Source organism: Pelophylax lessonae (genome assembly GCF_965119305.1).
Source record: "Pelophylax lessonae genome assembly, chromosome: 2".
NCBI lineage: Eukaryota > Metazoa > Chordata > Amphibia > Anura > Ranidae > Pelophylax > Pelophylax lessonae.
In genome coordinates, this window is record NC_138769.1 from 328,906,829 (window position 1) to 328,932,441 (window position 25,613).

A 25,613-nucleotide genomic window follows, 5' to 3' on the forward strand; every position below is an offset into this window, starting at 1 on the left:
CTAGGAGTAGGGGGAGTATGGAACAGGCAGCACCCTCAAACCTTCAGAAGTATGAGATGAACCCCAACAACTTGGAAAGGTGGATCTCTCTCACACGTACCAACACAGACTATCCCCCAATTTAACTGATCCCCAAAGGTTTTTGATTAAATAGCGGAATAGAAAATATGATCCCAAAAAAGTGTATGTATATCACACGTACACAACCACACTAGGCCCCAATTACTATTGTTTGTACCCCTAAAAGGCTAGGAGTAGGGGGAGTATGGAACAGGCAGCACCCTCAAACCTTCAGAAGTATGAGATGAACCCCAACAACTTGGAAAGGTGGATCTCTCTCACACGTACCAACACAGACTATCCCCCAATTTAACTGATCCCCAAAGGTTTTTGATTAAATAGCGGAATAGAAAATATGATCCCAAAAAAGTGTATGTATATCACACGTACACAACCACACTAGGCCCCAATTACTATTGTTTGTACCCCTAAAAGGCTAGGAGTAGGGGGAGTATGGAACAGGCAGCACCCTCAAACCTTCAGAAGTATGAGATGAACCCCAACAACTTGGAAAGGTGGATCTCTCTCACACGTACCAACACAGACTATCCCCCAATTTAACTGATCCCCAAAGGTTTTTGATTAAATAGCGGAATAGAAAATATGATCCCAAAAAAGTGTATGTATATCACACGTACACAACCACACTAGGCCCCAATTACTATTGTTTGTACCCCTAAAAGGCTAGGAGTAGGGGGAGTATGGAACAGGCAGCACCCTCAAACCTTCAGAAGTATGAGATGAACCCCAACAACTTGGAAAGGTGGATCTCTCTCACACGTACCAACACAGACTATCCCCCAATTTAACTGATCCCCAAAGGTTTTTGATTAAATAGCGGAATAGAAAATATGATCCCAAAAAAGTGTATGTATATCACACGTACACAACCACACTAGGCCCCAATTACTATTGTTTGTACCCCTAAAAGGCTAGGAGTAGGGGGAGTATGGAACAGGCAGCACCCTCAAACCTTCAGAAGTATGAGATGAACCCCAACAACTTGGAAAGGTGGATCTCTCTCACACGTACCAACACAGACTATCCCCCAATTTAACTGATCCCCAAAGGTTTTTGATTAAATAGCGGAATAGAAAATATGATCCCAAAAAAGTGTATGTATATCACACGTACACAACCACACTAGGCCCCAATTACTATTGTTTGTACCCCTAAAAGGCTAGGAGTAGGGGGGAGTATGGAACAGGCAGCACCCTCAAACCTTCAGAAGTATGAGATGAACCCCAACAACTTGGAAAGGTGGATCTCTCTCACACGTACCAACACAGACTATCCCCCAATTTAACTGATCCCCAAAGGTTTTTGATTAAATAGCGGAATAGAAAATATGATCCCAAAAAAGTGTATGTATATCACACGTACACAACCACACTAGGCCCCAATTACTATTGTTTGTACCCCTAAAAGGCTAGGAGTAGGGGGAGTATGGAACAGGCAGCACCCTCAAACCTTCAGAAGTATGAGATGAACCCCAACAACTTGGAAAGGTGGATCTCTCTCACACGTACCAACACAGACTATCCCCCAATTTAACTGATCCCCAAAGGTTTTTGATTAAATAGCGGAATAGAAAATATGATCCCAAAAAAGTGTATGTATATCACACGTACACAACCACACTAGGCCCCAATTACTATTGTTTGTACCCCTAAAAGGCTAGGAGTAGGGGGAGTATGGAACAGGCAGCACCCTCAAACCTTCAGAAGTATGAGATGAACCCCAACAACTTGGAAAGGTGGATCTCTCTCACACGTACCAACACAGACTATCCCCCAATTTAACTGATCCCCAAAGGTTTTTGATTAAATAGCGGAATAGAAAATATGATCCCAAAAAAGTGTATGTATATCACACGTACACAACCACACTAGGCCCCAATTACTATTGTTTGTACCCCTAAAAGGCTAGATGAGGAGTAGGGGGAGTATGGAACAGGCAGCACCCTCAAACCTTCAGAAGTATGAGATTGTGTTCACTGTACCCCACAAAGATTGAGTTCACTGCACCCCACAATGATTGTGTTCACTGCACCCCACAAAGATTGTGTTCACTGCACCTCACAAAGATTGTGTTCACTGTACCCCCCAAAGATTGTGTTCACTGCACCCCACAAAGATTCTGTTCACTGTACCCCACAAAGATTGTGTTCACTGCACCCCAAAAAGATTGTGTTCACTGCACCCCAAAAAGGATGTTGTTCACTGCACCCCAAAAAGGATGTTGTTCACTCCACCCCAAAAAGATTGTGTTCACTGCACCCCACAAAGATTGTGTTCACTGCACCCCAAAAATATTGTGTTCACTGCACCCCAAAAATGATTTTGTTCACTGCACCCCAAAAAGGATTTTGTTCACTGCACCCCAAAAAGGATGTTGTTCACTCCACCCCAAAAAGATTGTGTTCACTGCACCCCACAAAGGATTTTGTTCACTGCACCCCAAAAAGATTGTGTTCACTGCACCCCAAAAAGGATGTTGTTCACTGCACCCCAAAAAGGATTTTGTTCACTGCACCCCAAAAAGATTGTGTTCACTGCACCCCACAAAGGATTTTGTTCACTGCACCCCACAAAGATTGTGTTCACTGCACACCAAAAAGGATTGTGTTCACTGCACCCCAAAAAGATTTTGTTCACTGCACCCCAAAAAGATTGTGTTCACTGCAGCCCAAAAAGATTGTGTTCACTGCAGCCCAAAAAGATTGTGTTCACTGCAGCCCAAAAAGATTGTGTTCACTGCAGCTCACACACAGAAAAATGGATGTGGATCACTGACACCTGCCTATCTCCAATCCCACACCACACAGCAATATCGATTGTAGTTTGTAGAACACAGTTTCCCTAAAATTCAGCAGACTCTGTCCCTAACAGGATTGAGAAGAGATCGTAGATCAGTATTGAGTGCAGATTCACCCCACCCCCCACACAGCAATATCGATTGTAGTTTGTAGAAGACACTGACCCTATAATTCAGCAGACTCTATCCCTAAAATGCCTACAACTCGCCCTGCCTAAACACTCCGACCTGTCCCTCAATTCTATCCGGACACAAATGGTTTTTTCCTGCCTATCTTTCCCTAATCAGCAGCCAGCACGTTGATGTGTGCTCTGTCCCTGAATCTAAGCAGCATAATGACGCCGCTGCGGCTGCCTCGAACTTATAAAGACTTGGTCACATGCTTCAGACGGCCAATCACAGCTACTGAGACATTTGCAGGCATGGCTGGGATGGCTTAAGGCACACCAGTTAAACGATTGTTGATTGGCTGTTGAAAGCCCGCCATGAAAAGAGCGCCAAAGCATGCAAAACCCGGAAATAAAACGACCGAACACGGATTTTTACCCGAACATACAGTAAAGTGTCCGTGTCCGTGTTCGGGTACAAAAAATCCAATTATTCGGTACGAACACGAATAATACAGTCCGTGTTCGCTCAACACTATTGTTTAATTCTCAAAATTTTTGGCCACAGCTGAATATTATTTGGTCTGTGTGAACGTTATACAGTGGGAATTGAAAGTTTGGGCACCCCAGGTAAAAATTTGTATTAATGTGCATAAAGAAGCCAAGGAAAGATGGAAAAATCTCCAAAAGGCATCAAATTACAGATTGGACATTCTTATAATATGTCAACAAAAGTTAGATTTTATTTCCATCACTGACACTTTCAAAATGACAGAAAACAAAAAAATAACGTCTGCAAAAATTTGGGCACCCTGCAGCATTTATAGCATGCACTGCCCCCTTTGCAAGGCTGAGACCTGCCAGTGTCATGGATTGTTCTCAATCATCGTCTGGGAAGACCAGGTGATGTCAATCTCAAAGGTTTTAAATGCCCAGACTCATCTGACCTTGCCCCAACAATCAGCACCATGGGATCTTCTAAGCAGTTGTCTAGAAAACTGAAAATAGTTGACGCTCACAAAGCTGGAGAAGGCTATAAGAAGATAGCAAAGCATTTTCAGATGTCAATATCCTCTGTTCAGAATGTAATTAAGAAATGGCAGTCATCAGGAACAGTGGAAGTTAAAGCAAGATCTGGAAGACCAAGAAAAATATCAGACAGAACAGCTCGCAGGATTGTGAGAAAAACAATTCAAAACCCACGTTTGACTGCAAGATCCCTCCAGAAAGATCTGGCAGACACTGGAGTTGTGGTACACTATTCCACTATAAAGAGATACTTGTACAAATATGGTCTTCATGGAAGAGTCATCAGAAGAAAACCTCTTCTACGTCCTCACCACAAAAATCAGTGTTTGAACTTTGTAAATGAACATATAGACAAGCCTGATACATTTTGGAAACAAGTTCTGTGGACCGATGAGGTTTAAATTGAACTTTTTGGCTGGAATGAGCAAAGGTACGTTTGGAGAAGAAGGGGCACAGAATTTAATGAAAAGAACCTCTGTCCAACTGTTAAGCATGGAGGTGGATCAATCATGCTTTGGGGTTGTATTGCAGACAGTGGCACAGGGAACATCTCACGAGTAGACAGAAAAATGGATTCAATAAAATTTCAGCAAATTTTGGATGGTAACTTGATGCCATATGTGAAAAAGCTGAAGTTAAAGAGAGGATGGCTTCTACAAATGGATAATGATCCTAAACACACCTCAAAATCCATGGGGGATTACATCAAGAGGCGTAAACTGAAGGTTTTGCCATGGCCTTTACAATCTCCTGACCTTAACATAATTGAAGATCTATGGATAGACCTTAAAAGAGCAGTGCGTGACAGACAGCCCAGAAATCTCAAAGAACTGGAAGACTTTTGTAAGGAAGAATGGGCAAAAAAACCTGAAACAAGAATTGAAATACTCTTGGCTGGCTACAAAAAAGCGTTTACAAGCTGTGATACTTGCCAAAGGGGGCAGTACAAGATATTAACTCTGCAGGGTGCCCAAACTTTTGCAGACGCCATTTTTTGTTTTATGTTATTTTGAAAGTGTAAATGATGGAAATAAAATCTAACTTTTGTTAACGTATTATAAGAATGTCTAATCTGTAATTTGATGCCTTTTGGAAATTTTTCCATCTTTCCTTGGCTTCTTTATGCACATTAATACAAATTTATACCTGGGGTGCCCAAACTTTAGATCCCCACTGTAGAGTCTATAAACTATGGTGCCAATCAATGAAAATTGATCACACCTGACGGTCTCATTTCTTGAGACACTAATGCCTCGTACACACGTTCAGATAATCGTACAAAAAAAATTGCTTTTGACTTGATCGCACGATAATCTGATAGTTAGTACACAGCTTTCGACAGCCGATCACGACAGTTTGTCCAACAAATTCCAAAGGGACAAACACAAAAACTTATTTCGTACAATAGCCTAGCGAACGACAATCGTCTTAATCAGTACAGTATGCGTCCGCTAAAAATCGATAGACAAAGACCACGCATGATCACAAAAATAACTCAGAAAAAGCCTGGCTGCCATTTTTTTGCTTTGCACTATCTGATACGTAGCTACGCAACCAGGAAGCTTTTCCAGAATCGTACGAAAAAAATCAGGCTAAGTACGCATTGTTGAATTTGATATTAGCATCATGCAACAAAATGCGAACGATTATCCGAACGTGTGCAGCAGGCAAGAACATGGTCCATAAACAGTCTAGGGTCAGTTCTGGAGCAGGTAGATGTATGTACGTTTCAGACGACAGGCAGAAGCATGATCAAAAAACAGGCCAGGGCCAGTTCTGGAGCAGGCAGAGGTATGTACAGTTTAGACGACAGGCAGAGGTGTGGTCGCATAACAGGCCAGGGTCAGTTCAGGAGCAGGCAGTGGCATAAGGGGTGTGAAGGTAAATGGCGGGATTTGAGAATTATGTTTACCATACTTCACTAATAATTTAGAGAAGTATGGTAACGGCGGAAACAGATACCTATGCAGAGGCCTGGTTGGGAAGGACACCAATAGCCATCAACAAATATATATTAAACATTACAAAGGTTAGAACAAGATTAAAACATCAGAGAAAACAAGACATAATATATCCAATGTGAAAGAGAGATATAACATGTTACAAATCTGCCAGCCACAAGGGCTGCTAAGCCCAGTGGTGACCCCTACCTGTTTCAACTCATAGAGTCTTCTTCAGGGGGTTCTGGTGGACAGAGATAGTTGTAGGTTCTATAAAAAAATATCCATATATAAGAAACATAAATATTCAAAACATACATAGTCATAGGTAATTGCATATACAGTATCTCACAAAAGTGAGTACACCCCTCACCGTTTTTTAAATATTTTATTACGGTATATCTTTTCATGTGACAACACTGAAGAAATTACACTTTGTAGAGCTTGTATAACGGTGTACATTTCCTGTCCCCTCAAAATAACTCAACACACAGCCATCAATGTCCAAATTGCTGGCAACAAAAGTGAGTACACCCCTAAGTGGAAATGTCAAAATTGGACCCAAAGTGTCAATATTTTGTGTGGCTACCATTATTTTCCAGCACTGCCTTAACCCTCTTGGTCATGGAGTTCCCCAGAGCTTCACAGGTTGCCACTGGAGTCCTCTTCCACTCCTCCATGACAACACCAAGGAGCTGGTGGATGTTAGAGACCTTGCGTTCCTCCACCTTCTGTTTGAGGATGCCCCACAGATACTCAGTAGGGTTTAGGTCTGGGGATAATGCTCTGCTTCAGTATGTCAGAGTAGATGTTGGCATTCATGGTTCCCTCAATGAACTGTAGCTCCCCACTGCTGGCAGCACTCATACATCCCCAGACTATAACACTCCCACCACCATGCTTGACTGTAAGCAAGACACACTTGTCTTTGTACTCCTCATCTGGTTGCCGCCACACACGCTTGACACCATCTGAACCAAATAAGTTTATCTTGGTCTTATCAGACCACAGAACACTGTTCCAGTAAACCATGTCCTTAGTCTGCTTGTCTTTAGCAAACTGTTTGCAGGCTTTCTTGTGCATCATCCTCAGAAGAGGCTTCCTTCTAGGACGACATCCATGCAGATGAATTTGATGCAGTGTGCAGCGTATGGTCTGAGCACTGACAGGCTGACCCTCCCACCCCTTCAACCTCTGCAGCAATGCTGGCAGCACTTTTGTTGCCCAAAGACAACCACTGGATATGATGCTGAGCATGTGCACTCAACTTCTTTGGTCAACCATGACGAGGCCTGTTCTGAGTGGAACCTGTCCTGTTAAACAGCTGTTTGGTTTTGGCCACCATGCTGCAGCTAAGTTTTAGGGTCTTAGCAATCTTCTTATAGCCTAGGCCAGTGATGGCAAACCTTGGCATCCCAGATGTTTTGGAACTACATTTCCCATGATGCTCATGCACTCTGCAGTGTAGTTGAGCATCATGGGAAATGTAGTTCCAAAACATCTGGGGTGCCAAGGTTCACCATCACTGGCCTAGGCCATCTTTATGTAGAGCAACAATTCTTTTTTTCAGATCCTCAGAGAATTCTTTGCCATGAGGTGCCATGTTGAACTTCCAATGACCAGTATGAGAGAGTGATGACACCAAATTTACACTAATGAGTCACATGACACCGGGGAGGGAAAATGGCTAATTGGGCCCAGTTTGGAAATTTTTCCTGTTGCAAGCCGATTAGACATTAATGGCTGTGAGTTATTTTAAGGGGACAGCAAATTTACACTGTTATACAAGCTGTACACTCACTACTTTACATTGTAGCAAAGTGTAATTTTTTTCAGTGTTGTCACGTGAAAAGATATAATAAAATATTTACAAAAATGTGAGGGGGGTACTCCCTTTTGTGAGATACTGTATATATTTAAATTGTTAGTTTACAATTTCAACTTACAAAAGACCAGCAGAAGATTGAGCATCTTTTAACATCGCCAGTGGGTATCCAAATGACCGATCGAATAGCCTGTTTCTCTTGGAGGGACTTTCTCGGGAAAATGGCATTTGTGGAGTCTGCTTATTACATATGATCAAATGCTTTCTGGTGGGCCGTTCAGGTATATAAGGCCAGTGATGATTTTCTCATGATAGTCACGGAAGACCCTCTCAGTGGACTTGCGGTGTATTATATATTCATTGTACAAATTGCCAAAGTAAAAAGATAATTTTAAACTTTTTTTATACCAATGGGCAGTTCTACTTGTAGCAAGGTAGGTTTGGATCATTTGATCATTGAAGTTGACTCCCCCCCATAACAAATTGTAATCGTGGACACATGCTGGTTTTTGGATTGGGCGACTCCTTCCGAGGGTTTTCACGCAGGTGTTGCGGATTGAAGACAGTATAAATATATCATTTTTGTCCCTCGACTTCATAGCCAGAATTTCCTAGTTCCCCAAATTTGCCAACTCTTCTCTCTTTGTAGTAACAAGCCTCTGAGGAAAGCCCTTCCTATTCACTCTCATGGTGCCACATGCTGGAGTCTTTTTCTGGTGAAGGTTGTGGAGCAGGGGAAAACTGGTTTAGAAGTTATCCACATAGAGGTGATAACCTTTTTCAAGGAGTAGGAATATGAGGCCCCAAACAACTTTCCCACTTGTTCCTATGTAGTCTGGGCATTCAGGGGGACGCAGCTGGGTGTCCTTTTCTTCGTACACCCGGAAAGCATAGATGTGCCCCGGGGCTGAGTCGCATAATTTGTAAAGTTTCACCCCATATCGGGCCCTTTTGCTGGGGTTAAATTGCTTGAAGCCCAGCCTGCCAGTAAAGTGGATAAGCGACACATCCATGCAGATATTTTGGTCTGGGGTAAATAATTGGGCAAATTTTGCTGAGAAAAAATTTAGGCCGAATTTTTTACAACTTGTCATATGTTGGCAGGGCAGGACTGGCCTACCGGGATACTTGGAAATTTCCGGCAAATCCCCCTGCCCTGGAGCTGCCTGAACATCTGTGGCACCTTTAAGAAAAAATGGCTGCGGCCGGCCTGACATGTACACTGCGCATGTGCCACCGCTTGGAAAAGCCGTACACGCTCAGCCATTCTCAGGCAGACGCCGCATGCGCATAAAGGCCCGGCCAGCGCCATTTTGAAATGTAAGGCGCCTCACCGATGAGTAGGTAAGACCCCTCCACAGCCCTGCATTTCCTCAGGAGATTCTCCTGTACCATGCCTGCAGCACTGCATCTCCTGCACCATGCCCGCAGCCATGCATCTCCTGCACCATGCGCACAGCACTGCATCTCCTGCACCATGCCAGCAGCCCTGAACCTCCTGTACTATGCCCGCAGCACTGCATCTCCTGCACCATATCTGCAGCCCTGCATCTCCTGTACCATGCCCGCAGCCCTGCATCTCATGTACCATGCCCGCAGCCCTGCATCTCCTGCATCCTGCCCGCAGCCCTGCATCTCCTGTACCATACCCGCAGCCCCTGCATCTCCTGTACCATATCCGCAGCCCCTGCATCTTCTGTACCATGCCCGCAGCCCTGAATCTCCTGTACCATGCCCGCAGCCCCTGCATCTCCTGTACCATGCTCACAGCCCCTGCATCTCCTATACCATGTTGGCAGCCCCTGCATCTTCTATACCATGCCCGCAGCCCTGCATCTCCTGTACCATGCCCGCAGCCTCTGACAGCTCCTGTACCATGCCCGCAGCCTCTGACATCTCCTGTACCATGCCCGCAGCTGCTGCATCTCCAGCACTGTGCCCACAGCCCCTGCATCTCTTGCACCATGCCTGCAGCCCCTGCATCTCCTGCACCATGCCCACAGCCTCTGCATCTCCTGTACCATGCCTGCAGCCCCTGCATCTCCTGCACCATACCTGAAGCCCCTGCATCTCCTGCACCATGCCTGTAGCCCCTGCGTTTCTTGTACCATGCCCGCAGCCCCTGCACCATGCCCGCAGCCTCTGCATCTCCTGCACCATGCCCGCAGCCCCAGCATCTTCTGTACCATATCTGCAGCCCCTGCATCTCCTGTACCATGCCCACAGCCCTGAATCTCCTGTACTATGCCCGCAGCCCCTGCATCTCCTGTACTATGCCCACAGCCACTGCATCTCCTGTACCATGTCGGCAGCCCCTGCATCTCCGGTACCATGCCCGCAGCCCTGCATCCCCTGTACCATGCCTGCAGCCCTTGCATCTCCTGACCATGCCCGCAGCCCCTGCATCTCTTGCACCATGCCTGTAGCCTCTGCAACTCTTGCACCATGCCTGCAGCCCCTGCATCTCCTGCACTACGCCTGCATCCCCTGCATCTCCTGCAGCCCCTGCATCTCCTGCACCATACCTGCAGCCCCTGCATCTCCTGCACCATGCCCGCAGCCCCTGCGTTTCCTGTACCATGCCCGCAGCCCCTGCACCATGCCCGCAGCCTCTGCATCTCCTGCACCATGCCCGCAGCCCCTGCATCTCCTGTACAATATCTGCAGCCCCTGCATCTCCTGTACCATGCCCACAGCCCTGAATCTCCTGTACCATGCCCGCAGCCCCTGCATCTCCTGTACTATGCCCGCAGCCCCTGCACCATGCCCGCAGCCTATGCATCTCCTGCACCATGCCCGCAGCCCCTGCATCTCCTTTACCATATCTGCAGCCCCTGCATCTCCTGTACCATGCCCACAGCCCTGAATCTCCTGTACTATGCCCGCAGCCCCTGCATCTCCTGTACCATGTCGGCAGCCCCTGCATCTCCTGTACTATGCCCGCAGCCCTGCATCCCCTGTACCATGCCTGCAGCCCCTGCATCTCCTGACCATGCCCGCAGCCCCTGCATCTCCTGCACCATGCCCGCAGCCTCTGCATATCCTGTACCATGCCTGCAGCCCTGCATCTCCTGTACCATGTCTGCAGCCTCTGACATCTCCTGTAGCATGCCCGCAGCTGCTGCATCTCCAGCACTGTGCCCACAGCCCCTGCATCTCTTGCACCATGCCTGCATCCCCTGCATCTCTTGCACCATGCCTGCAGCCCCTGCCATCTCCTGCACCATGCCCACAGCCTCTGCATCTCCTGTACCATGCCCACAGCCCCTGCATCTCCTGTACCATGTCGGCAGCCCCTGCATCTCCTGTACCATGCCCGCAGCCCTGCATCCCCTGTACCATGCCTGCAGCCCCTGCATCTCCTGACCATGCCCACAGCCCCTGCATCTCCGGCACCATGCCCGCAGCCTCTGCATATCCTGTACCATGCCTGCAGCCCCTGCATCTCCTGCCCCATGCCCACAGCCCCTGCATCTCCTGCACCATGCCCGCAGCCCCTGCTCTATGCCCGCAGCCCCTGCATCTCCTGCACCATGCCCGCAGCCCCTGCATCTCCTGCACCATGCCCGCAGCCTCTGCATCTCCTGTATCATGCCTGCAGCCCCTGCTTCTCCTTCACCATGCCCGCAGCCCCTGCATCTCCTGTACCATGCCCGCAGCCTCTGCATCTCCTGTACCATGTCCGCAACCCCTGCATCTCCTGCACTATGCCCGCAGCTTCTGCATCTCATGCACCATGCCCGCAGCTTCTGCATCTCCTGCCCCATGCCCGCAGCCTCTGCATCTCCTGCACCATGCCCGCAGCCTCTGCATCTCCTGCACTATGCCCGCAGCCTCTGCATCTCCTGCACCATGTCCGCAGCCTCTGCATATCCTGTACCATGCCTGCAGCCCCTGCATCTCCTGCCCCATGCCCGCAGCCCCTGCATCTCCTGCACCATGCCCGCAGCCCCTGCTCTATGCCCGCAGCCCCTGCATCTCCTGCACCATGCCCGCAGCCCCTGCATCTCCTGCACCATGCCCGCAGCCTCTGCATCTCCTGTATCATGCCTGCAGCCCCTGCTTCTCCTTCACCATGCCCGCAGCCCCTGCATCACCTGTACCATGTCCACAGCCCCTGCATCTCCTGTACCATGCCCACAGCCCCTGCATCTCCTGTACCATGCCCGCAGCCTCTGCATCTCCTGTACCATGTCCGCAACCCCTGCATCTCCTGCACCATGCCCGCAGCTTCTGCATCTCATGCACCATGCCCACAGCTTCTGCATCTCCTGCCCCATGCCCGCAGCCTCTGCATCTCCTGCACCATGCCTGCAGCCTCTGCATCTCCTGCACTATGCCCGCAGCCTCTGCATCTCCTGTACCATGTCCACAGCCTCTGCATCTCCTGCACTATGCCCACAGCCTCTGAATCTCCTGTACCATGTCGGTAGCCCCTACATCTCCTGTACCATGCCTGCAGCCCCTGCATTTTCTGTACCATGTCCACAGCCTCTGCATCTCCTGTACCATGCCTGCAGCCTCTGCATCTCCTGTACCATGTCTGCAGCCTCTCACATGTCCTCTTGAAGCATGCCTGCAGCCCCTACATCTCCTGTATCATGTCCAGAGTCCCTGCATCTCCTGTATCTCCTGTACTATGCCCACAGCCCCTGCATCTCCTGTACCATGTCCAGAGCCCCTGTACTATGCCCACAGCCCATGCATCTCCTGTACCATGCCCGCAGCCTCTGACATCTCCTGTATCATGCCCGTACAGCCTATAACCACCTCCTGTACCATGTCCGCACTTTTACCACTTTTAACCTGAATTTGCTCTTATATATACAGTATCTCTCTGAAAAAAAGAATTGTTGCTCTACATAAAGATGGCCTAGGCTAAAAGAAGATTGCCAGGACCCTGAAACTAAGCTGCAGCACAGTGCCCAAGACCATACTGCGGTTTAACAGGACAGGTTCCACTTGGAACAGGCCTCGCCATGGTCAACCAAAGGAGTTGAGTGCACGTGCTCAGCATATCCAGAGGTTGTCTTTGGGAAATAGACAATTGAGTGCTGCCAGCGTTGCTGCAGAGGTTGAAGGGGTGGGGGGGGGTCAGCCTGTCAGTTCTCAGACCATACACCACACGCTGCATCAAATTGGTCTGCATTGCTGTTTTCCCAGAAGGAAGCCTCTTCTAAGGATGATGCGCAAGAAAGCCTGCAAACGGTTTGCTGAAGACAAGCAGACTAAGGACATGGATTACTGGAGCCATGTCCTGGGGTCTGATGAGACCAAGATAAATTTATTTGGTTCAGATGGTGTCAAGCGTTTGTGGCAGCAACCAGGTGAGGAGTACAAAGACAAATGTTTCTTGTCTACAGTCAAGCATGGTGGTGGGAGTGTTATAGTCTGGGGCTGCACGAGTGCTGCCGGCACTGGGGAGCTACAGTTCATTGAGGGAACAATGAATGGCAACATGTACTGTGACATACTGAAGCAAAGCATGAGCCCCTCCCTTCGGAGACTGGGCCGCAGGGCAGTATTCCAGCGTAACGACCCCAACCACATCTCCAAGACGACCACTGCCTTGCTAAAGAAGCTGAGGGTAAAGGTGATGGACTGGCCAAGCATGTCTCCAGACCTAAACCCTATTGAGCATCTGTGGGGCATCCCTTTAAATGGAAAGTGGAGGAGGGTTAGGTCTCTAACATCCAACAGCTTTGTGATGTCATGGAGGAGTGGAAGAGGACTCCAGTGGCAACCTGTGAAGCTCTGGTGAACTCCATGCCCAAGAGGGTTAAGGCAGTGCTGGAAAATAATGGTGGCCACACAAAATATTGACACTTTGGGCCCAATTTGGACATTGTCACTTAGTGGTGTACTCACTTTTGTTGCCAGCAGTTTGGACATTAATGGCTGTGTGTTGAGTTATTTTGAGGGGACAGAAAATATACACTGTTATACAAGCTGTACACTCACTACTTTACATTGTAGTAAAGTGTAATTTCTTCACTGTTGTCACATGAAAAGATATAGTAAAATATTTACAAAAATGTGAGGGGTGTACTCACTTTTGTGAGATACTGTATAAAGCCCTATGTGCTTTCATATCTCTCTTACCTATATATAATACACTCTTCAAATGTGATTTAAAATGCATCGTTTTCCCTTTTATGAAGAAGAAAATAATGACGTTATGCTGTTGGGCTGGTATTAAAATATTTCCAGGGCTGAATTTTATTCCCGGCCCTGTATGCTGGGTCAATTCAGGGAGCGCAATGGGTATTGTCGTTATAATGGAGGAACCATATTATTATCAAATATCTTGTTCTGGGCATTACTGCTGAGTAGATCGGCATGTGGTGGATGGACCAGTATTGAATGTAAGGCCCAAAAAAATCTTGAACTCCTCCACTGTTAGTTCTCTCCACTCAAAGGGATGGGTGTAACTTGAACCTGGGTTGCTCATTATGAATTATTGTGCATAGAGGCTGAACTTGGCCTCAATTGAAGATAATAGGTCATCTGTAAAAACTAAATGAAAAAATCAATGGGGGCAAAATTCTTTATGTTCATCTGGACACCTGGCTGGGCAGTGAAAGGGGGATGAAGCCACAGAGGGGTTTAAAGGGCATATGCAAGGCAGACATGGGTCCTAACCCTTTGGGGCTGAGGTGACACCCCACTAGTACCTGGCCTTTCTTGCAGAGGTACTCCATTTCTGGTAAATGCCACTGTGCTACTAGTGGATGCTGCTGCACTAATGGTGAATGGCACTGCACTGCTGGTGGCTGCCACTGCTCTACTCTTCTTCACCAGAACACCATCGTTTGGCAGGCACACTATCCTCCTCCTCTGACTTTGTCAGTGTCCCGCTGCTTAGCACTGGCTCACAATCAGAATCCAAATTCAAATCAAAATCCAACACAGAGAGCTCCCGACTGCTCTGGTCAGTCACACTTAGAATTAGGTATACGTCCTCACTTGAAAATAATTATTTAGACATGGTGGTTGTCATGAGGCTGCACAGATGGGTGCTGATAAGCAGTACTGATCAGCTACACTGATGGGCACTAATGAGGTTCCACTGATGAGGCAGCACTGATTTGCGGAACTATGTGACACTGATGGCAGGATGGCACTGTGACACTGATGGCACTGTGACACTGATGACTCTGTGACATTGATGACACTGTGACACTGATGGGCACTGTGACAGTGTTTGGGCACTGTAACAAACTGTTACAACTCACTGCGGTCACAGAAGCTCTTCTTCCCTCACACTTGGTCCCTGTGTGAAGGAAGGAGAGCCATTAATGGGAGATGAGATCATGTGTTTACATTTATGATCGCTTGTCATTGGACTCAGCGATCACTTGGTAAAAGGCTGCTGTGATTGGCCATTTACCACGATCTGTGATTGGCTGTCTCTAAGGGACATGGCAATAACAGATTCTTCCTGCGTGCGGAAAGCGTGTTCCCGAGAGGTCACCCATAGACGCCCTCCTGGCATTGTAAGCCCACGCTATAGACGTTTTCGGTAAAGTTCCACTTTTAAGTACTTTTTGAATCACTGGCCAGGAATAATAAGTGTGAAAATAAGGACTTCTGACCCTGCATATTTATTCTTGTTTAGAAAGGACTGAAGCAGGAGGGTTAGTGGGGCAGCCAGGCATCTAGCATTGCAGGAGAAGGGGCCAACAATAAATCTGTGCTACATGCACATGTCTTTAGTTACACACCGATTTGCTTGTGTTTGCAGTTGAAGGGGCAGACTTTGCTAGGGGTTTCTATTTTTGTCTTGAATTTGTCAATATTCAATGGGAATACCTGGTCTTAGTGTATTGCTGATTCAACAGAACTCTGTATATGTATGTCCTTTGATGTGAAACAGAGCTGACATGTTACGTGAAAAGAAGTCATATTTAAACTGTCATTTCTGTACTAAACCTTCCATTCAGTCACATTTGGTACTTTCCAGCGAGCATTACAACAAGCATATGATTGGTTTTGCAGGGGGTAGACCTGATAAATAATAGCTCATGGTTAAATCGGGCCTGGCGCCAGCCCCCAGGCCCTCAATGGGATGTATTTGGTCTGCAGATGTTTGATGTGGGCTGACTCATATTGGGTGTAGTTTGTGGTAACAATATCATGCTCCAGCCCACACACATACAGCAAGCAAAACATTGTGCACATTATAAATTACTGCTTTTCTTTAGATAATGCTAACACCGTGTGCTCCAAATTAAAGTGGACTAAAGTACGCATTCACAACTCCATGGTTGGCCACAAAACATTGCCAGATTGTACAAAGTACAGAAAAGATAAATCTAAGAAACTCAACTTCCCAGCTCTTCCCAATCATGCATGTTAGGCAGGTAACTGCCTTCCAGTGCATTCAGGAAGATAAATGCCTGCATGCTAACCTGTGATTTCCTCTTTCTTTGCTTCAAAGGAAACCATCTTTCATAAAACTCTGATTTGTCAGGTCCGATTTTTCTTGCTTTTGGCCTTCTTAACCAGTTCTGGACCGGAAGCATTTGCCCCCTTAATGACCAGGTCTTTTTTTTTCAATTCGGCACTGCGTTATTTTAATGGAAAATTGCATGGTTGTGCGACGCTGTACCCAAATAAAATTGATGTCCTTTTTTTCCCACAAATAGAACTTTCTTTTGGTGGTATTTGATCACCTCTGCCATTTTTATCTTTTGTGCTATAAACTAAAAAAACAGCGACAATTCTGGAAAAAAAAAAAAAAAAAAAACAATATTTTTCACATTCTGCTAAATAATATTCCCAAAATAAATTTAAAAATCTAATGTTTTCATCATTTTAGGCCAATTTGTATTCTGGTAAATATTTTTGCTATATATGTAGTTATCGTGTCTACAAACTAGAGGAAAGATTTATGTCATTTTTGTTTTTTATACTAGTAATGGTGGTGATCTGCGATTTTTAGCGGGACTGCGACATTGCAGCGGACAGATCGGACCCCTAACTGACTTTTTTGACACTTTTGGGGGACCAGTGACATTATTACAGTACTAAAAATATGCAGTTACTGTAATAATGACATTGGCAGGGAAGGGTTTAACCTAGTGGGTGATCAAAGGGTAAATGTAAGCCTAGAGTAGTGTTTACTTACTGTGGGGGTTGGGCTTTTGAAATGACCATAGAGACCTGTGATACTATATAGAAGGATCACAGGCGCTCTGTGATCATTTCAGAGAGAAGAACGGTCAGCTGTGTTTACAACAGCTGTCCGTTCTTCTCTCTCAGCGGGGAGTGATCACAGGTGGCCGGTGGCAATTGCGGCCGTCGGCCCCATGTTTTGTCATCCCCGCTGCCTAGTGGGGGCAGGAGCACGCTGCCGGCGGCGTTTGCTCGCCCCCTAGCACCACGCGCGAGCCCGACGTAGTACTATGTCGGTTCGCGCAGCCAAGCCAGCCTGCCGCAGTAAAACTGTGGTGGGCAGTCGGCAAGTGGTTAAAATGGTTATGCAGAAAAGAGTTTGAATGTTGTCAGTAACAAATAAGGTAACAGAAAGTATGTTGTAAAACTTCAGGCCTCCCAGCGACCAATTTTACCACTTGCATCCCAGGCCAATTCTGACACTTCACTCCTACATGTAAAAATCTACTTTCTCCTTCGTTCATTGAAGGACACAGCTCCTGATCTTCATGACCATTGGGTTATACTGCCCCCTACAGGAGTAGGACACTAGGCAGGAAAAGAATCTGGCTATGCCTTTGGGCAGTCCCAGGGGGTATACTCCCTCTCTCTGCTATAGTTACTCAGTTTTTTCCTGCCTAGTCAGAAGTAAGGACCTAGTTCCTTGCTGGGATCTCTGGTCCTGGCAATTTTTTCTTTTTGGATAGAAATTTTTCTCCAGATTTTTTCCTGTGAGATCTGCAGTCAACTGCCGGACTGGGCGACGGGATGGATAATCTAGATCCAGTGGTCACCCCAGTCTGACCAGCAAGCGTGCGCAGACCTCCTGCGAAATAGCCCCACCGGAAGGGGTCTGGCCTGCGAGTTAAATGCCTTGCGAGGTTGCATGCGACCGGGTCTCAGCCCTATTCGCAGCATTCCTCCTGCCTGACAGACCCCCATTTCAATGGAGAGGAGGTTCTGTCTGAAACGGTGCCCTGCCTCGTTCCTGGTATGGTGAGTAGCCCCCCCCTTCATCTGGCCCCCCATCCTACAATTCCCCCTCCACTTATGCTGGTGCTGTGTGGGTGGTCTGGCCCACCTCTTGGGGTGGGGGCAGGGTGTTATGCTGGCGATGGGGGATGGTGGGGTGCGCTGCCAGCGACGGACGATCGGCTGTGCGGGGGGGGGTTGTACCTGGTGGGGGCTCCTGCCAGGGCTTCTGTCCTGCCTGAGCCTGTCCTTGAGGCCTAGGGAACCCTCCTGGTGCCATGCAGTAGCCTTTACACTTTGCTGTAGCCTATGTGTTTCTATGCACGGCGGCCATGTTTGTGTAGTCTGGGGTGGTTTGCTATTAGAAATAGCGGCGGCCATGGCAGTTGAGCCCTGTGGGCAGCGATTTCGGCAGTGGGAGCCCCTCCTTATCCCCTGTTGCTGACTCCTGGATCTTTTCACTTGCTGATCGCCACACATGGAGTGCAGATTATCCTGGTGGCTGCAGGTGCCTGTTTCGCCTGGGTGGTGAGTCTGGTGGGGTTCTCTCCCTCTCTGCTGAGGATCGCTTGGTGCTTTGTGCCTGGCGATCGGGTGGGGCTGCCTGCGCAACTGTCTCTTTGCAGTGTTTTACACTTTTTATGGGGTCCCCTGGTGACTCATGGAGTCTTTGGAGCACATCTTCCCACCTGATCTCCTCTCTGAGGCTGCGCGGCCTTCTGGGTCCCAACCATTCATCGATGCACTGACGGCAGTCCTGGAGTCCTTTGTGTCCTGGGTGGAGGTGGTTTTCGGGCGATGGGCTAGCAAAAAGCACCCCCCGCTTTCCCCTGCCTCATCTGTCTCATCAGATCCTGAAAATGATTAGTCTGCAGCAGACCTGGGTCACCCTGCTGGGTCTGTGACCACGTGCCCGGAGTCCTCAGATAGTGAGGATGATTCCTCCACATCTGCAACGAAACAAAAAGGCGCTGATGGAAGCACTAATTGTATCTGTGTGTAAGTCCTTGAAAATGAAGAAGGCAGCTGCAGCTGCGATGGAGGCGCGGGTTCCCTTTGGCACTCAGAAGCCATCTAGAGCGGCAAAGGTGTTTCCTCCCCCCCCCCCCCTATTTTGACAGAATTGTCGCTAAAGAGTGATGATGACCAAAGCGTCCCCTTGGGGTTCCCAAGCGATTTACTAAGCATTACCCCTATGAAGAGTCCCTTATTAAGAAGTAGTCTGTTCCACCGGTGGAACAAGGCAACCATGATTCCGGTTGAAGAGTCCCCAGCCTTTAAGAATCCAGCTGAAAGGAAGGCGGAGGCTGTGGTCCGCAATATGTACACTCTGGCTGGTTCGGCACTGAGGGTGGTATTCACCATTGCCCTGGTGTCGCAAACTTTGACCGAGTGGGATAAGCTTTTACGTCGTGAACTGGAGGGAGAACAGCTCCCCCCCTGCCTTTGCTGAGCTGGCGGACCAGCTGGTCCAGGGGCTGTAGTTTATTTGTGATGCCTCTTTAGATGCGGCTCCCCTAGTTGGTCGGCGGCTCTCTGTTTCGGTAATGGTCCTTCGGCGCATCTTTTGGCTTAATTGACATCATTAAAGGACTCACAGGAGGAAAGAGTACTTTTCCTCCGCAGGCTACTAAGGGCAAGGAACCTCGTCGTAGACGTGGGCCCTCCTCCTGGACTGATAAGGGCTCCAAGCCTTTCAGGGCCTCCTCTGGAGGATCCAAATGAACCTGGTCTGGCAAGCTGAGAGCAGGTTTCTCCAGACCCGCAGACAAGGCTCCTTCAGCATGAAGGTGCGCCCTGTCCTGTATCGGGGGTGGGGGGATGTCTTCGCTTGTTTCCGGACACGTGGACTTCCCTGGTACAAGACAAGTGGGTCCACGAAGTCATTCAGTCCGGCTACAAGATCAAGTTTCATCTTGTCCCCCAGCAAGGTTCTTTCCTTCCATTTTGCGCCTGTCCCAGGGTCTGTTTGGGGCGGTACAAGACCTGTTACTTCAAGGGGTGATTGTCCCAGTTCTGACTTCGGAACATTTTCAGGGTTTTTATTCAAACCTGTTTACAGTTCCCAGGAAGGAAGGCAAGGTGGGTCCAATCCTGGACCTCAAAGTGCTGAACTGCTTTGTGCGGGTGCAGAAGTTAAGGATGGAGTCCATTCACACAGTGGTGGCATCCCTGCAAAAGGGGGATTTTATTGCCTCTATTGATATAAAAGATGCCCTCCTTCACATTCCAATATGTGTGGGTCACCAGCGCTTTCTCCGCTTTGCCGTGGGAGAGGAGCATTATCAGTTTGTGGCGTTACGCTTTGGTCTCTCCTCTGCTCCTCGGGTCTTCACAAAAGTGTTAGCCCTGGTGTCTGAGGGAGTTCAGCTGGATTCTGAATTTTCAGAAGTCTGCTCTGGTTCCATCCACAAAGCTGGACTATCTGGGTCTGACTCTGTACTCGGCCTTAGCCAGAGTGCTCCTTCCTCTGGACATACTCCAGAAATTGCAGGCTGCAGTTCATCTCCTGCTGTCCAGCAGATGGTCATCCCCCTGGACTTGCATGCGGGTGCTGGGCCTGATAGTGTCTACCTTTGAGGCGGTTCCGTTTGCACAGTTCCATACGAGGTCCCTGCAAAGGGAGATCATAGCCAAATGGGACAAGACTCCGCAATCTCTGGAAAACTGGCAGGCGGATTACCTCAGTTGTTGCAGGACCAAGGGGAGTGATCCCTTCATCCGGAGGTATTTCATCAGTTGTGTCTCCGGTGGGGCATCCCCGAGGTGGCTCTGGTGGCGTCTTGGCTCAACAGAAAGGTGCAGAGGTTTGTGGCTCAGTCACAGAATGCTGCAGATGTGCTGGTGGCCCCATGGGGTCAGTATCATCTGATTTACACCTTCCCTCCTCTCGAACTTCTGCCAAGACTTCTATGCAGGATCGAGGCAGAAGGAGTTCCGGTCATTTTAGTGGCTCCGGACTGGCCTCGCCGGGCTTGGTACATTGATCCGGTGCGGATGGTCACCGACGTTCTTTAGAAGCTTCCTCTCAGGGAGGATCTGTTGTCCCAAGGACCAAGCTTTCATCCTGCTTTACAGTTGCTGGCTTTGATGGCTTGGCTGTTAAACGCCAGGTGCTGATGGATAGAGGTTTATCTGAGTCGGTGATTCCAACGCTGTTACTTCTAGGAAGATCTACCATCTTACGTGGAAGACGTACATTGTGTGGTGTGAGTCTCTTGAGGTTCATCCTCGCTCCTTCTCGGTATCTCGGATCTTGACCTTCCTTCAATGGACAGAAATTGGCCTTGAGTACCATCAAGGGCCAGGTGTTGGCCTTTGGCGGTCTTCTTCCAAGGACCCTTGGCCATACACTCCCTGGTGCGTACTCTTCTTCAGGGGGTCCGACATTTGGTTCCTACAGGCGGTCTCTGTTGCCGCCTTGCGACCTTAATTTGGTGCTTTTGATCCCCCAGAAGCCTCCCTTTAGGAATCTTCGGGAGATTCCCTAGCTTACGCCATCTCAGAAGGTGGCTTTTTTGGTGGCTATCACCTCTGTATGCAGGCAAAGAATGGGGTTCCCCTTGTGGGACTTTGCAGGCACATAGAATATATGAAAAAAGTAGTTGAAAAAATAATAATTTTTATTATAAACATAGAAATATAATATAATGATTAAAAACAGTACAGGCAAGGAGGAGAGACAGGTAAATCAACCACAGTAGTCTGAACTGAAACCCAACATGTTTCGAAGCCAAAGGAAATTTGCTTCTTCTTCAGGGGATGGTTCAAACGGTACTCTAATGAATAAATAGATCAATATATAAGAAAATATATAAAAACCAAGAATTTTTAAAGGTTTTTTTAAAGAAAAAATTACAACATGACTCTTAGAGTTTTACATAGTAATTATGATGACATTAGCGAGTACTCACAGGGTTGAAAAATAGCTGTGCTTAGGTAGCCTGCACGGTTAAAAACATCTGGTGGGTGCGAGTGTCCTTGCGACCAAATGCAATAAGAAAGATGGTAGATGAATGTACTGGTCAGTAAACCAACAGCTGTTGAGATCAGGTGTGTAGCCCACAATCAATGGACGTCTGAAGTCCTTAATTTGGAGAAGCCAGGAGCAGCCTTTAAACATAGGTGAATAGCAAGGATATAGGTAGCGCCGGTCTGAAAAGTAGACAGATCAGGGCTAAATTGGTTGATATATGTAGTAAAATAGGCAAAAAAGGGAATTTGTATGTTAATGAATGTCGGCATGTAAGGTAGCCACATATCTATATATAGTAAATAGGTAGAGGAAAGGATTTATAGAACTATGACAAAAGGTGTGCCAAAAAGTAGCCCAACATAAAGAGGGCAATAGGGCCAAAATAAGATGTAAACTACATACAAAGAGCCGACCAGAAAAAAAAAAAAAGGGGTTTTGGAAAGAATAAGCAGAAAATTGCTATGTAATAAATCGGTCTAATAAAAGGTCAGTACCTGGATGTTAGTAGTAATGGAGCAAACGGCGTCCTCTCAGCACCACAGCCAGCAAACAAATGCGCTGGCTGTGTGTTGCGAGAGGTGCACTATAAGAGTGCTGGCCGATTAGTGAGAGGCATGTATCAGCTGGCTTCAAAGGGAAGGGCTTCCCAGAACGCCGGTGCCGAGCCCGCCCACAAACAACATGCGTCACACATGACGCAACGTGGGCGGGATCGGCATCTGCGCTCCACCGACACGGGGGTCAGGGCCGGAAGTGTGAATACACTACGGCTTCCGATTGGTCCAAGCTGAACCGCAAGGGGAACAGAAGGTGAAAAATAGGACCAAACTACCACGCGAGCGCGGTGTATGTCTCCCCGTGTCGGGACGCCCACCGAAGGAGGGGCACAACCTGGAGTCAACACAGATTGCTGAAGGGGATTTACAAAAGCCAAATTAATTGCCAAATTGATTTATAATGCAAGAAAAATATAAGGAATATACCATAATTGTATCAATCAAAAAAATAATTAAAGATTGTGATTATTGCATATACATGTCAGCAAGGACACGACCCGCAGATGTAGACAATTGCAGACACTGGAATACAAAAAATGACAGGGTCAACATACAGGGAAGAGAAATGTGCATACAATGTATGTCACTAACAATGAAGCAGACATCAAAAAGCATGCATATATAGTTATACATGACAATATCAAACATATAATTTTTGTATTAAAAAGAATTACATGTTATACAATATGATACAATATAGATATACTTGAGACCAAGGCAGTAGAACCATATAAGCATGTGGACACTGAAGTTAATGTAATGTTATATGAAAGCCCCGAGTATGCTAAGGGTGAATGGCCGTCTGGTTAGGAAGGAGAGAATTAGATCTCCATTCCTCCAGAGTTAAAACCCTCAAGAAAGGGCTTGAACGATAGGGATCCATTAAGTCCTGGGGGCTCAGTGGCCCTGAGCAAATAGATCCACCTTAGTTCAAGTTGGAGGAGGGACTTATTCCAGTCCCCTCCTCTAGGGGCGGGGTGAACTCGGTCAAGAATCAAGAACTTAACCTTAGGCATTTTACCGGCATGTACAGTAGTCACCTCTGTATGCAGGGTATCGGAACAGGCGGCGTTATTCTGTCATTCACCTTACTTGATTCACAGAGATAAGGTGGTTCTTCGCCCTTTTCCGTCGTTCCTCCCAAAAGTTGTCTCTGATTTTCATTTGAATGAAGACATTGCGTTGCCTTCCCTATGTCCCAGGCCAGAACATCCGAAGGAAATTGCCTTGCATGCCTTGGATGTGGTCAGGGCAATAAGGGTGTACCTGGCAGCTACGGAGTCTTTTAGGAAGTCAGACTCGCTATTTGTGCTCACGGATGGGCCTCGGGAAGGGTTGTCCGCTTCCTCTGAGACCATTTCTAGATGGATCAGACAGAGGGTTATTCAGGCCTATTCTATCAGGGGTCAGGTTGCTACTTTCCCTGTCAAGGTGCACTCTACTCGGGCACTTAGTATCTCCTGGGCCTTCTGTCAGTGACACAGGTTTGTCGGTGCACATTTTCACAAAGCTCTATAAAGTGGATGTGTTGGCATCTGTGGATGTTTCTTTTGGCAGCAAGGTTCTGTATTGTTTTTTTTCAGGTGGGCTCCAGTTGTTTTTGGTTGAGCTAGTTGGCTACTGTTTAGCCTTGGTATTTTTTTGCTGTTCCCATCCCTGATGATTAACACTGCTTTGGGAAGTCCCAATGGTCATGAAGATTAGGAGCTGTGTCCATCGATGAATGAAAGAGAAAATTGTATTTTTGACTTCCCGTAAAATCCATTTCTCTGATATTTATTGACGGACATAGCACCCACCCCTCTGTGGAGTTGTAATTTTTCTGACACTGCATGTAACAAAACTGAGTAACTATACCAGAGAGAGGGAGTATACCTCCTGGGACTGCCCATAGGCATAGCCAGATTCTTTTTCTGCCTAGCGACCTACTCCTGTAGGGGGCAGTATAACCCAATGGTCATGAAGATCAGGAGCTGTGTCCGTCAATGAACATCAGAAAAATGTATTTTACGGTAAGTGAAAAATCCCATTTTTTTTGCTAGAAACATTTTTTCTAAGCAGAGACCCTATAGAATAAAATGGTGGGTGTTGTATTTTTTTATGTCAAACAGTATTTGCGCAGCAGTTTTTCAAACGCAATTTAAAAAAAAAAAACACTTTCATGAACTAAAAAAAAAAAAAACAAAACCCTAGTTAGCCCATTTTTTTTGTAAAATGTAAAAGATGATGTAAATTGATGCCTAACACGTCAGGCTTTAAAATTGCGTCTGCCCGTGGAATGGCGGCAAACTAGGGTGCTTAAAATTCTCTGTAGGCGACGCTTTAAACGCCTTTACAGATTACCAGTTTAGAGTTGCACAAGAGGTCTGGTGCTAGAATTATTGCTCTCGTTCTGACGTTTGCGACAATACCTCACATGTGTGGTGCGAGCACTGTTTACATATGCGTGTGGGAGTAACGTATGCATTCGCATTTGCATGTAAGTACGGTGAGACGGTGGTGCTTCAAATATTTTTATTATTATTTATTTATTTTATACAAACTTTTTTTTTTTACACTTTTTTTTTATTTGTACTAACTTTATTGCTATCACAAGGGATGAACAACCTCCCTTGTGACAGCATGGGCCGTAAAAGGTCCTCTTTATTGAGAGGGCCCCTGCTGGCCAGGTAAACAAAAAGGCAGAAATTAGAAGTGAGGAACTATTCGTCGCTCCCGGTTTCCAGGGTTACAGTGAGAGGGGAACAATGTCAGTTCCTCTCTCTCTGTACAGGGCAACCATCGCCACCAGCCGAATCGCCACCACAATCGTACGGTAGAGCCCGGAAGAGGCAGGAGGGGGGTGGGACCCCCTTCCGCCACCTGCAGAAGTGATCAAGTAGCTAATTAGCCACTCAGATCACTTATGCCTTACTTAGAATCGCCAGCTGAAAAGAATGATACCAAGATGATGCCTATAGGCATCATCCCGGTATAACCACTGAAACCCAAGGATGTACTGGAACGTCCATTCGGGGGGAAGTGGTTAAAAAATCCTGTATCATCTGAGAAATTTGAGTGAGCTATACAGTAAAGTCTCATAAGCAGTGTTTTTTTCTGCCTTAGAGTACAGTACAAGAAATGTGTGTCTCTTCTTCTCCCACATTTGTTATCTTTGTATAATTCTGCTGTTCA